Raw genomic sequence first — 13,467 nt, forward strand, 5'->3', positions numbered from 1 at the left:
TGAGGTTGAGTTCCATGATTCTACTGTGGCACTGATATGAACGATGCACTGTGCAGTGAAGGAGATGCTTTTCTTGAGCCGAGGTTGTAAGATAGGGTAACATCGTGGGGCTGGGTGATTCAGCCATGTGAGTGGTGATCGTGGTGGTTGGAGTGGTGGTGATGGGTTGTTGGTTGTTGGTGGTGATGGTGGTGTTTTTCATTTTTAAAGAAACTTTGTTGGTGGTATTAGACAACAGTTGCCAGTTATTGGTAGTAATGATCATAAAAGAGTTGCTGATTACACAAAATGTGTAAGGTGGTTGGAGTCAACAAGATTAATGAATTCAGTTAGATAATAAGGTGACTAAGTAAACCAATTGCATCCGTTCTGCACAGCTAATAAACAATAGCCAGGCTTTGTGCTCTCAATTTCTAGGCTAACTTTGATCCCAGAGAGCTAAAACAGTCTTTTTGTGGACAAAAGCCTAACAAAGAAAAGCAGAGAGGTGGGACTAAACCATCCTAAAGATGAATCTTATACAGATCCTTGTTTTCCAAGATCTAGACCTCTTAAAGAATTAATATAGTTTGTCCCAGAGGAGAGGGGTTCGAGGCTTGCTTCTTAGGGGGAAGAAGATGGAAGGGCCCCCACCAACTCAGAGATTGCCAGATCTGAAGACTTAGGTCAAAGAGAAGGGTGACAGGATCCAGAAAGTACATAGGCAACTCGGTCAGCTTAGCTATAGTCTCTGGAGCTCTGGTAAGAATCCCAGTGGCTGAGCTTGGCACAGGGAAATGAAGCCAGAGGGGCAAGGAAGAGGCAACTGCCTTAGGATGAAGGCCAGTGCACGCCATCGTTTTTCTGAGCTTTACTTTAAAAAAAGAAAATTAAATAGTAAAATATCTACTATAATTTCTGTTGTTTTACTTGCTTTTAATTACCTTTCATAAATAATTGAAATAATCTCAGACAATATTACTCACATAGTCATATTTGATACATAATATTTTGATTCATGGGTATTCAAAGCTGCCTAAGAAATAAGCCATATGTCCTTAGTTTTATTTTATAACCAAGAAATATGTGTAAAATGAAACCCCAGCTCATCCCTGACCTCCATCTGCATCTGCAGGGTTGGTGGTGGGAAGGAGGTGATAGATGCACTTTCACTTTGCTCCATCAAACAGGAGGTCCACATTCCCACCCCCGTATCTGCAGACTGGTGGTGTCAGATGTCTAGGTTAACATTACTTTGGGCTTTGAAATAATCTTATTTTTGGTATTATATTGTTGCAATATTTTAGTTTTAGGTGGATTAAGAAGTATGGCCTGTGTTATTAAGAAATTTATCTATGTAGATTTTTCTATTTTATTAGAATTAGCATTTTAATTTACTAATGAGCTTTAGAAACTGTTAAAAGTCTTCATCAAAATGCTACAAAGAACAGTTAGTGCTATTCTATGTAAATTGCACATAGAGAGATTGAAAAAGACCCCCAAAGACAGGCTATCTAGAAAAAAACTCGCCATTTAATCCAATTAAACAATTAGTTCACTTGATCAGTTTTCATTGTTTTTCAGGAAATTGGCTGAACCTGACAACTGCTTTGGCCTTTTTGTAGATATACCATTATGACATATAAGATGGAACTTTCTACCTGTTTATCTGCATGCACATCTCAAAATTCTTTCCATTTTTGTGTATAGATAAATTGTTAATGAGCAAGTATTGTTTTACTTAGTTCTGATTATTAAGGTTAGCAGATAAAGTTGGAGGGAGGAAAATAAGTTATCTGACCGGTTAAGTCTCTACTTAATATTATAAGAAGTTTTTTGATGCTTGAGAAAATCTTATCTAAATCAATATAATTTTACAGTAGAGAAAACAGAAATTTTTAAAATTTAGATATTTTTATTTGTAATGGAAATTTCTGATTCTGATAAAAATTATTTACAGATTTTTATTTGTGAGTGATTTATACCATTTTGTGAATTGTTTAAAATGTTTTTACTTACCCTGAAAAATTTGAGAATTAAAAATATATAGAACTGTAAACATTCAACCATAAGAAAACAAACAACCCAACTAAAAAGTGGGCAAAGGCCTGGACAGACACCTCAACAAAGAAGATACACAGATGGAAAGTTATGAAAAGATGCTCAACATCATATAGTACCATCATTAGGGAATCACAAACTGAAACAACAATGAGATACCACTGCATACCTATTAGAATGGTGGAAATACAAAAAACTGACACAACAGATGCTGGTAAGGATGTGGAGCAACAGGAACTCTGATTCATTGCTGGTGGAAATGCAGAATGGTACAGCCACTTTGGAAGACAGTTTGCCAGTTTCTTACAAAGCTAAACATAACTATTTCCATGTGGTCCACTAATTGCACTCTTTCATGTTTATCCAAATCAATTGAAAACTTATGTCTACACAAAAGTCTGCACACAAATGTACACAGCAGCTTTATTCCTAATTTCCAAAAATTGGAAACAACCAAGATGTCCTTCAATAGGATACACAAACTCTGGTACATCTATGCAATGGAATATTATTTAATGACAAAAGAAATGAGCTATCAAGGGATGCAAAGAGTCAGGACAATCTTAAGTGCACATTGCTAAGTAAAAGAAGCCAGTCTGAAAATACCACATACTATATGAATCCAACTATATGTCATTCTGGAAAAGGCAGAACTATGAAGACAGTAAAAGGATCAGTGGTTTCCCAGGATTTGTGGGGAGGAAGGGACAAATAGGCTGAGCACAAGTGTATTTTTATGGAGTGAGACTACTGTATATGACACTGTAGTGGTGGATACAGGACATCTTTAAAAACCCATAGAATGTATAGCACCAAGAGTGAACTGTAATGTAAACTATAGACTTTAATGATAATATATCAACATTAGCTCATCAATTGTAACAAATGTACCACACTAATGCACCATGTTAATTAGGGCAAACAATGGGCATGGGAGAGAGGGGTATACGGAAACTCTGTACTTTCTGCTTATTTTTTCTGTAAAATTAAAATTGCTCTAAAAATAGAGCAGTTTAATATTTTAATTAAAAATATAGATAAATTCATGGAATATAAATGGATTATATTAATGGATTTTCACAAAGTAAATACTATAGAACCATTAACTATAGACTAAGCTTAATATAGAAGACTTACTATAGAATAAGCAACTAATTAAAGGAGGTGATCAAAGCTATTGAGCTTGGCATGGTTCTTGATATCCTCTGAGAGTAAGAATAAAATATCTTGGCCAGGCGTAGTGGCTCACCCCTGTAATCCCGGCACTTTGGGAGGCTGAGGTGAGTGGATCACCTGAGATCAGAAGTTTGAGACCAGCCTGACCAATATGGTGAAACCCCATCTCTACTAAAGATACAAAAATTAGCCGGGTGTGGTGGCGGGTGCCTGTAATCCCAGCTACTCGGGAAGCTGAGACAGGAGAATCACTTGAACCCGGGAGGCGGAGGTTGCAGTGAGCCGAGACTGTGCCACTGCACTCCAGCCTGGGTGACAGAGGGAGACTCCGTCTGGGAAAAAAACAAAAAAAAGAATAAAATACCTTGCCTGGATAAGCTTCCAATTTATTTAGGAACAATGAAAATTTTTATTACCACATCTTCTCAATTCTAAGATTTAAAAATTTTTTTTAAAGATTAAAAGTATATACATTTACAATTAAAAATATATTATTTAGCATGTCTACAATCGTATGCATTTTACAATCAATGGCATTTTATAATTGGCAACTTTTTTTCTTAGTGGTACATAAAATATATGACATCCTGGAATTCAATAAAATATGTCTGCTTCTTGTAGTCTCTTCGAAGCGAGCTTTCTCTTCCAACTTAAAGAGAGCTGTTCAAAGATCTGGGAGAGCAGGCTCCTAGTCTTGGCTCTCTCATTAACTGGGTACTGACCTTGGCCATGGCCATTAACTGTTCCGATTCCAAGTTTCATTATCTGTAAAATGGTAGAAGTTAAAAAATCCCTTAGGTTCTCACTAACTCAACATTTGAATCTAGGCCACCTTGGTAGAATAGGGCAGGGAAGATGCTGGGGTAATACAAATGAAATTGAATTGCTCTTCTCTCTCTGTGAAGCACCTGGGCTGTTTCCAAATAGAAAATGCAGCTTAGTGATTGTTGTGAGCAAGAAATGTCCCAGCCAAGCTTAGTGAGGAAATAGCAGCAGAATTGCAGGACTTCGGCTCTGCAATCGCACATTTTATATATTTGGCACCACCTCGGACTTTCATATGAATAGAAACCAAAGACTTTTTAGTTTTTGAAAGTAAAATGCTTCAGATTTGATTTGCCTCTGAATTATACTTAGGAATATGGGAAAATTAGCTAAATCTCCAAGACACCCTCCAACCCTCCATCTGCCTGCTCACCCCCGTGCCTCCTCAACACCTTCTGTGCGCCTATTCCACCAGCAGTGCCCACTGGCTTTTGTTCCTATGGGCATCTCCCCAAGGCTCCAGTCTCTACATACAGGTCTGTAAGCCACAAACTACCTTCACCACGCAAAGCCACTGTAGACTGTATCCTTCTGAATACTCCATGTAAGCTTGTGAATTACACTCCAAACACAACACAGTAGCTAATGTCATAAGCCAGTGAGCCACATTTAGGGCTGATTTTGAAAGCCTGGGTTTTATGTTTCCAATAGTTGTGATTCGTGAGCAAATAGACCCAGAAGGGCTGCTAATCTTTGCTTCTTGCCTGTATGAGCATGTTGTTAATAACATAACTATATTATTTGTTAATGATAATCATGTATTTTGTTATGGTAATGAACGATTGTTCTTTCAGATGAACTCCACAAGGTCATTAGTTTAGTCTTTAATTTTGCCTAAATCTGTTCATTAAGTGGCCAGAGTTATCTCTACAAATCAATCAGTTCACCCATCACTGAAACCTAACAGCTGTCTCTGTGACACAGAACTGTTGTTTACTTTGCTGAGATGCTGTCTCCCCACAGTTCTGGCCAGAAATGAAGATGAGTAACATAATGAATAGGCATCAAAAGAGGAAATTTAGGACAATTTCAATTATACCATTTTTGCTTTGCTGAATTGCCCACGTATGGTGTGACACAAAAATTAATACATGATTTAAAATACCAAAGACATGAAAGCCTGCCATTTGCTTTCTTATCGGAACTTGAGGATAGATACACAGATTTGCCTTCTTCTTCAGCTTATTATTATTATTTTTATAAATCTCATGCTTATTACTATCTTGGTTTTTGGAGGACAATAGATATTGAGGAAAGCTATTTATTTATTATTTCTACTTTCAGATCTCCCACACTCCTAGCCCTTGACAGTTTAAACAGATAAAATATGATCACTCACTTCTCTCTAATTTTCATTCTTTCTTTCCCATCATCTGGTCCATATCCATAATTACTCCCTTAGAATCAGATAATTACAGAGATTTCAATAAGCATGTCATGATATTTGTGCATTCACAACAACCCAAATCAATTTGATAACAGCATGCAATAAATATGTTAAGCATCAACTAGTAAACTGGCTACCAGAATTGCTTCTCCTAGCATGCTTGCACTGAGTAAAATACATAGAAATTACTTTTCAGCAAGGTGGTGGCATGAGGGAAAAAATATTCTTGTTTCTCCTCTCAAATTTTCCCTTAAATGACCAGTAAAATATGCAAATATATTTTTAAAACAGCTGAAAACTAGAGATGAATATCATCCATGCACTATACATTTTGGTTTGGAGGAAAGCTAACCTGATTGTCTGCTTTTCAGAGATCAGAATGTTAAGGAAGTCAATGAGAAGAAAGCCTTGAAGAGTTCCCTGACAAGTTAGAAAGTTCAAGAACTGGAGGCAGAATTGGGCCCTGAGGCTTTAAGCTCCCTCTTAACGTTTCCCACCAACAATATTTGGACTCCACTAGTAAGCCCATAGGTCCCTCATTTACTGCTGTTTCATGGGGCCTAGGAAGTAGAGAGCAGATATAGTTCAAATTTGCTCCTTAAAACTCAGGAGACTATGAGGAGAAAAATGGCAGGGACTTCTCTCTAGTGACCTGACAATATTGGTGGCATAGACAAATGTGCACTAAAGGAGAATCTATCATTAATGTTCTCTATTCCATGCCGCAGGCTATTAGATAATGAAAATGGTTTGAGTCTGTAGACTGTCCAGTAAATAGTTTGGACTGGGACTGAAATAATTCATCCTAATTCCTGTTTGACTCAAAATTTCACCATGAGATGAGTTAAACTGAAATATTGTAGAATCCATGAAAATATGCAGTTCACATAAAATGGATCACTGAAAAATAATGATATCCACTGCCTTCTTCTGAAGAAGAGTGTCTGCCTGATTGAGAAAAGAAATTCTGACTCCTAACAAAATGATGAACTCATTGCATGTATGGTTTTACAATAAGTATTGGTGGAGTGAAGATGTGTTCAGGACAGGAAGGATTACATGAAGATGAAAAACACAAATATTGAAAAACAAAAGGTGGTTAGAACATAGGCAAACTAAAAACTATGAATTTATTAATTATAGATCATAGGGAGAGAAACCAAGTTAGTCTTCCATCTCTGATGTAAGAATTAGGAAAAAAAAAACTATAGAACCTCTGAGGCAGAAACAGTTTCCAAATCACAGTCTATATAGCAGTATGTGAAAAAGACAAGAGCGTAGACATTGTTTTCAAACAGAAAGGAGGCAAAAAGTATGATAACTGGCCTAACTTAAACATATCATTTTGACAGTGTAAATGGATTACATTCCATGACTACAGAAAAATTTTCAAATTGGTTAAAAACAAAACCAAATAGCCCCAAATCCCATACTATATTGCTTATAAGAAATAAACCTAAAATAAGGAAAATGAGCTGTTAAAGAAGGTCACAGATTTATTAGATGAACACAACATTTTAAACAGCAGGGACTTTGATATTAGTATACCTATATTCATCCTTTTTAGTACTATTCATTCATTTTCATTATTACATACCTCCTATGTGCCAGGCAATTTTCTAGGTGCTGGGGATATAACTGAATGAAACAGAGCAAGTTGCAACTCTAATTGAGCTTGCTTTAATGGAGAGATATTAAACAAATAATTACATAATATAAAGTTAAATGATACATGCTACAAAGAAAACTAAAAGAGAGAGGGACTGAAGCCAGCTGTTTCAGAAGGGTATGCTTCCCTGAGGACATGACATTTGTTCAGGGACCTGAATGGAATGAAGAAGAGCCGTGTAGTTACTTGGGGTTGCTTCAGTGATGCTCTAGAATTTTACTTCTCAAAGTATGGTCTGTGGTATGTTTGTTCCAGTTAGTGGTGAGGAGTTTGCAATTTCCTCAGAACGCAAACCAGCTCCATCATGAAGGACACTGTTCACTGCAGCTGACATTTTTCTCTTTTATTGCAAGACTTTCTTGATGAAGGAAGCACTGTGTTCATTTGCACTCTGGCTCTTGCTCTTTTTTTGTTTGTTTGTTTGTTTTTCGAGACAAAGTCTCGCTCTGTCACCCAGACTGGAGTGCAGTGGCGCGATCTCGGCTCACTGCAACCTCCGCCTCCTGGGTTCAAGCGATTCTCCTGCCTCCGCCTCCCGAGTAGCTGGGACTACAGGCATGTGCCACCATGCGCGACTAATTTTTTTTTGTATTTTTAGTAGAGACGGGGTTTCACCACATTGGCCAGGCTGCTCTTGAACTCCTGACCTCGTGATCCTCCCACCTCGGCTTCCCAAAATGCTGGGATTACAGGCATGAGCCACCATGCACAGCCTGGCTCTTGCTTTTCATCTGGTTGCACTTTGAGTAACTCTGGTAGACAGAGGGAACAAAGAGCAAAAGCTTGAGGCAAAAGCATAGTCAGCATATCAGGCAAAACAGATCAAGTAGACAAAGTTAATAATATTTGGCCTAACAATATTCAATCATTAATGAAATAATCGTTTGACTTAGTTAATTGTCTTAATTGTGTAAATAATTAGAAAGAGTCCTTTCAGAGATATTAACATCAAAAATCTGTAAAGATCTCCCTCCCAAAGTCACAACTTCTCTCTCTCTCTCATCTCTCTAATTTCCAACTAGAAATCTCCACTTAGATGTGTAATAAACACGAAAAGCATAATGTGCTCCAAACTCAAGTCCTGATTCTGATCTCCACACCCTGCCCTTCCACACGGTCCTGGTCACCATCTTGGTCCTGGTCACCATCTTCCCTTGCACATATTGTTGCCGTAGATTCCCAAATGGACTCTGTGCTTCTGTCCTTGGTCTTTCCCTAGCCTATTCTCCACATAGAATCAAGAGTAGATCTTTTAAAATGTTATTCAGATCATAGCACTACTACTTAAAACGCTTGTTAGTTTTCCATCTCATTCAGAGTAAAAGCCTAAGTCTTTACGATAGCCCACAAGCCCCGCGTGACCCAGAACACACTGCCTCTCTGATTTTATCTCATATCCCGTGCTTACTATCTTCCAGCCACATCGGCCTCTTTGCTCTTTTGTGAACACCCTGAACGCACATCTCAGGGGCTTTGCGCTTGTTAGTGGTATCCATGACTGCTTTTAGGTCTGATATGTTTTGGATCTGTGTCCCTGCCCAAATCTCATGTCGAATTGTAATCTCCAACGTTGGAGGTAGGGCCTGGTGGAAGGTGATTATCCAATCATGGGGGCAGTTTCTCCTGAATGGTTTAACACCTTCCCCCTTGGTGCTGTTCCTATGATAGTGAGAGAATTCCTGTGAGAGCTGGTTGTTTAAAAGTGTGTAGCACTTCTCCCTCCCTCTCTCTCTTCCTTCTGCTCTGGCCATGTAAGATGTGCCTGCTTCCCCTTTGCTTTCCACCATGATTGTAAGTTTCCTGAGGCCTCCCCAGAAGCAAAAGCCACCATGCTTCCTGTACAGCCTGCAGAACTGTGAGCCAATTAAACCTCTTTTCTTTACAAATTGCCCAGTCTCAGGTATTTCTTTATAGCAGTGCAAGAACAGACTAATACAAGGTCTATGGTGTTCACGAAATCTTATCTGATTACCATATTTACAATACCAACTCATCCCCAAGCCCAGATACCTCTTCTTACAGTGGTGCCCCTTATCCACTAAGGGTTTTGGTTTCCATAATTTCAGTTACCTGCAGTCAACTGTGGTCTGAAAATAGTAAATGAAAAATTTTAGAAATAAATAATTCAGGCCAGGTGCAGTGGCTCACACCTGTAATCCCAGTACTTTGGGAGGCCAAGGCAGGTAGATTGCTTGAGCTCATGATTTCGAGACCAGCTTGGGCAACATGGCAAAACCCTGTCTCTACAAAAAATACAAAAATTAGCCTTGTGTGGTGGCATGCACCTGTAGTCCCACCTACTTGGGCCAGGTCTGAGGTGGGAGGATTGCTTGAGCCTGGAAGGTTGACGCTGCAGTGAGCCGAGATTGTGCCAGTGTACTCCAGCCTGGGCAACAGAGCAAGACCCTGTCTCAACAAAGAAAGAAGAAATAAACAATGCATAAGTTTTAAATTTTGTGCCGTTCTGTGCAGCATGATGAAACTCACACTTTTCTGCTTTGTCCCCCCAGGATGTGAATCATCCCTTTGTCCAGCGTGTTCACGATGTCTATGTTGCCTGTCCATTAGTCACTTCATCATTGTCCGGGTTGTCAGACTGACTTCACATTATTGTAGTGATTGTGGTAAGTTATCCTTATTTTACTTCATGATGTCCCCAAATGCAACAGTAGTGATGCTGACAATCAGGAGATGCCAAAGAGAAGCCATACATTGCTTCCATTAAGTGAAAAAGTGAAAGTCTTTGACTTAAGGAAAGAAAAGAAATTGTGGCTGGGCATGGTGGCTCACGCCTGTAATCCCAGCACTTTGGGAGGCCTAGGCGGGTGGATCACTTGAGGTCGGGAGTTCGAGACCAGCCTGACCAACATGGAGAAACCCCGTCTCTACTAAAAATACAAAATTAGCCAGGCGTGGTGGTGCATGCCTGTAATCCCAGCTACTCGGGTGGCTGAGGCAGGAGAATCACTTTAGCCCGGGAGGTGGAGGTTGCAGTGAGCCAAGATCACGCCATTGCACTCCAGCCTGGGCAACAAAAGTGAAACTCCATCTCAAAAAAAAAAAAAATAGAGAAAAAGAAAAAAAGAAAAGGTAATTGTATGGTAAATCTTATCAAGTTTATCATATAATAAACTTATCACAGGTACATATGTGTAGGAGAAAACAGAATATATATATATAGGGCTCAACACTATCCACAGTTTTGGGCATCCACTGTGGGTCTTGGAATGTATCCACCGTGGATAGGGGGCACTAGTGTACTTTGCTTTACTTTTCGCCAAAGCACTTCATATCATTTGACATTTATTTTCTCCTTATCTGTCTCCCACCCACTCCCCTAATAGGGTAATGGTTCATGGAAGAGAAAGCTTGTTCTTATTTTATCTCCAGCACGAAGAGTGAGCTCGATATATATTGATATGTGGGTATTTGTTTAATAGATGAATACAAGAATAAAATCATACTTAGAATTCTAAGACTAAAGATAGAATAAAATGTGTAGCTTTCCTCTGTCAAGTGAAGAAACAAATCTGGACTTAAGTCAAGAGACAGTCCATTCATAAATTCTATTGCAAAAGGAAGAGGGTCACTATTGCCTTAAGGAGAATGCTCTGACCATAGCCTCCGCAAGTGTCTCAAAGCTCAGGCAGAAAAGGGATTCTCTTTTTTTTTTTTTTTTTTTTGAGACAGAGTCCCACTCTGTTGCCCAGGCTGGAGTGCAGTGGCGCAATCTTGGCTCACTGCAACCTCTGACTCCCACATTCAAGTGATTCTCCTGCCTCAGTCTCCCAGCTAGCTGGGTTTACAGGCACACACAACCACGCCTGGCTAGATTATTTTGTATTTTTAGTAGAAACGGGGTTTCACCATGTTAGCCAGGCTGGTCTTGAACTCCTGACCTCAGGTGATCCACCCACCTGGGCCTCCCAAAGTGTTGAGAGTACAGGCATGAGCCACTGCACCCGGCTAAGGGCTTCTCTTTTTATATGAAGGAGTAGAGAATACTAGAGAGGAGTGGCTGTGCGGGAGTGGGATGAGCAGGTGGTGTGAACAGACAATTTGAACAGGGAAGGATCACTGAGGAGAGATGTTCTGTGTTTTAGTGCTTGCTTAAGCTCAGGGGCCAGCCAAAGTTCAAAGGCCTGGGGAGGGAGAGAAGCCTCATTAAGTTTGAACAAGTTAAGTTGATGAGCAGTTTGTTCAGATTAGTCAGTGAGGACCAAAGAATGAAAATTTGGAGGGTTGGCTTAGTCTGTTCAAGCTGCCATAACAAAATACCATAGACTAGGTGGCTTATAAACAACAAAAACTCATTGCTCACAGTGCTAGAGGCTGTGAAGTCCAAGATCAAGGCATCTGTAGGATTGGTGTCTGGTGAGGGCCAGCTTTCTCATGGACAGCACCTTCTTGCTGTATCCTCACATGTCTTAAGGAGCAAGGCAGCTCTCTGGGGCCTTTTTAAATCACTAATTCCATACATAAGAGCTCCAATCTTATGACCTCACCACCTCCCAAGGCCCCACTTCCTGATACCGTCACCTCGGGGGTTAGGATTTCAACATATGAATTTGGAAGGACACAAACTTTCAGACCCTAGGAGGGGTTGTGTCTAGCTTCGTCATAGGTTCTCAAGGAGCTCATCCATGAGTCTTCCCCAAGTCACATGGGGAAGGGTGGCTCTCTGCCTGGAACACAAAAGGACAGGGAGGATTTCTTGACCATTACTGTTTTCCACATTGTCAGCCCATAGGGGGTCGGTCACAGTGAGGTCATACACCAACTTCAAGACTGGAGAATGGCAGCTGTGGGGACCATCACTGAGCTGTTTCTTCTGCCACAATGTGTTGCCAACAACAGACTTCACAAAGAGATCATTCCCCATCAACCCATTCACATGTCTCTTAACTGTCAGCTTTATGTCCTCCATCTGCTGTCAGTGTGCCTCCATCTGCTGTCCAGCTCACAGAATCTTGAATCTCATGTTTTCACTGTTCCTCTGGGTCATTGAAACAGAGAGAGATTAAAGGTGGTTCAATAGGGAAAGTCAGAATGTATGGTTCTTACTTTATTCACTGTTCTGCCAACCAATATAATATGATATTACTAGAGATGAAACAGAAATGATTTCAGTTATAAATAATTTACTATCCTCAAAGAAGGTTAGAATTAAGTTGGTTATATTTTCTTTCATTTAAATAGCTTGCTCTGGGAGCCTGTTATGTTTCCTAGACTTACTCTGGTACTGAATTCCAGTATTCCGTAGATCTTATTAAATACATAAATCTTGTTTATTCTAAGGCACTGCTTTATATGAACAAACCACCTCAAGTTCTTACTCTGATTTTAAAGGACAAGAACTTTGGGGAATACTAGAATATATTGGTCTTACCTGGAAAATGCTAACATTTGTAGCAGAAGGGCCTCAGAGAGCCCACACTTAGCAACCCAGATAATGTCCAAGTTCTCTGTTTATAGAGAAAAATCTCAGGGTACTAACCCTAGGAACATTTTTTCCCAGGTGTCCCTGTGATAATCCTAAGGAATGAAGAAATGTAAGGTAGTCCCACAAAACAAAGGTTAAATTGAAATGGTTTCATACTCTAGCACTGAAAATAACTGTTTTTCAACAAACTGTAAGAAATAGTGCCTTACATTTGTCTGGAACTTATACTTTACAATATGCTTTTAAATATACCATGTCATTAAATTTCACAACAATTTGGCAAGAAAGAAATGATAATCTCCATTTTGTTGATGAGTAATAAAAGCTGTTATCTATTTCACACTTCTTGCCAGGCACCATGGTGAGCACTCATTTGATCCTTGCAACACTCTTACGATGTATGTGCTATCATTGTCCTTGTAATACATACATTGAAAGTAAGGCTCAGGAAATTTGAAGATTTTGCCTAAGGTTAGGCAATAAGTAAGTAACAGAGTAGAAATTTGAACACGTTTTTCCAACTCATAATGCTCTAAACCAGTGGTCTTCACACTATTTTGGCCACACAATTTTTAAATTATCTATGTACCACTGTATTACCATGTACATGAACATATATAGAAAAATAGCATTAAAAAAGAGAACAAGATAAAAATGCAAATAGAAATATAAGTTATTTCTTCTCATACTCTAATAGAATATCTTCTACATCCAATAAACTTAATCTTGCTGATGACTCTTCAAAGTTATTACCCTCTATGGACTGTGCAAATGGCAACCAAATTTCAACTTGAGTTTTGGAGGGAACATTCAAACCATAGCACTCTTCACAGTCTGAGGATGATATTACAGTTGAGAGGGGTAGGTCTTTGAAACCAGGCTTGGGATTCTAGCCAAGCGCATGATATGGAATGTGATATAGAATGT

The sequence above is a fragment of the Pan troglodytes genome, chromosome 1 (genome assembly GCF_028858775.2).
Source record: "Pan troglodytes isolate AG18354 chromosome 1, NHGRI_mPanTro3-v2.0_pri, whole genome shotgun sequence".
In the NCBI taxonomy this organism is placed as follows: domain Eukaryota; kingdom Metazoa; phylum Chordata; class Mammalia; order Primates; family Hominidae; genus Pan; species Pan troglodytes.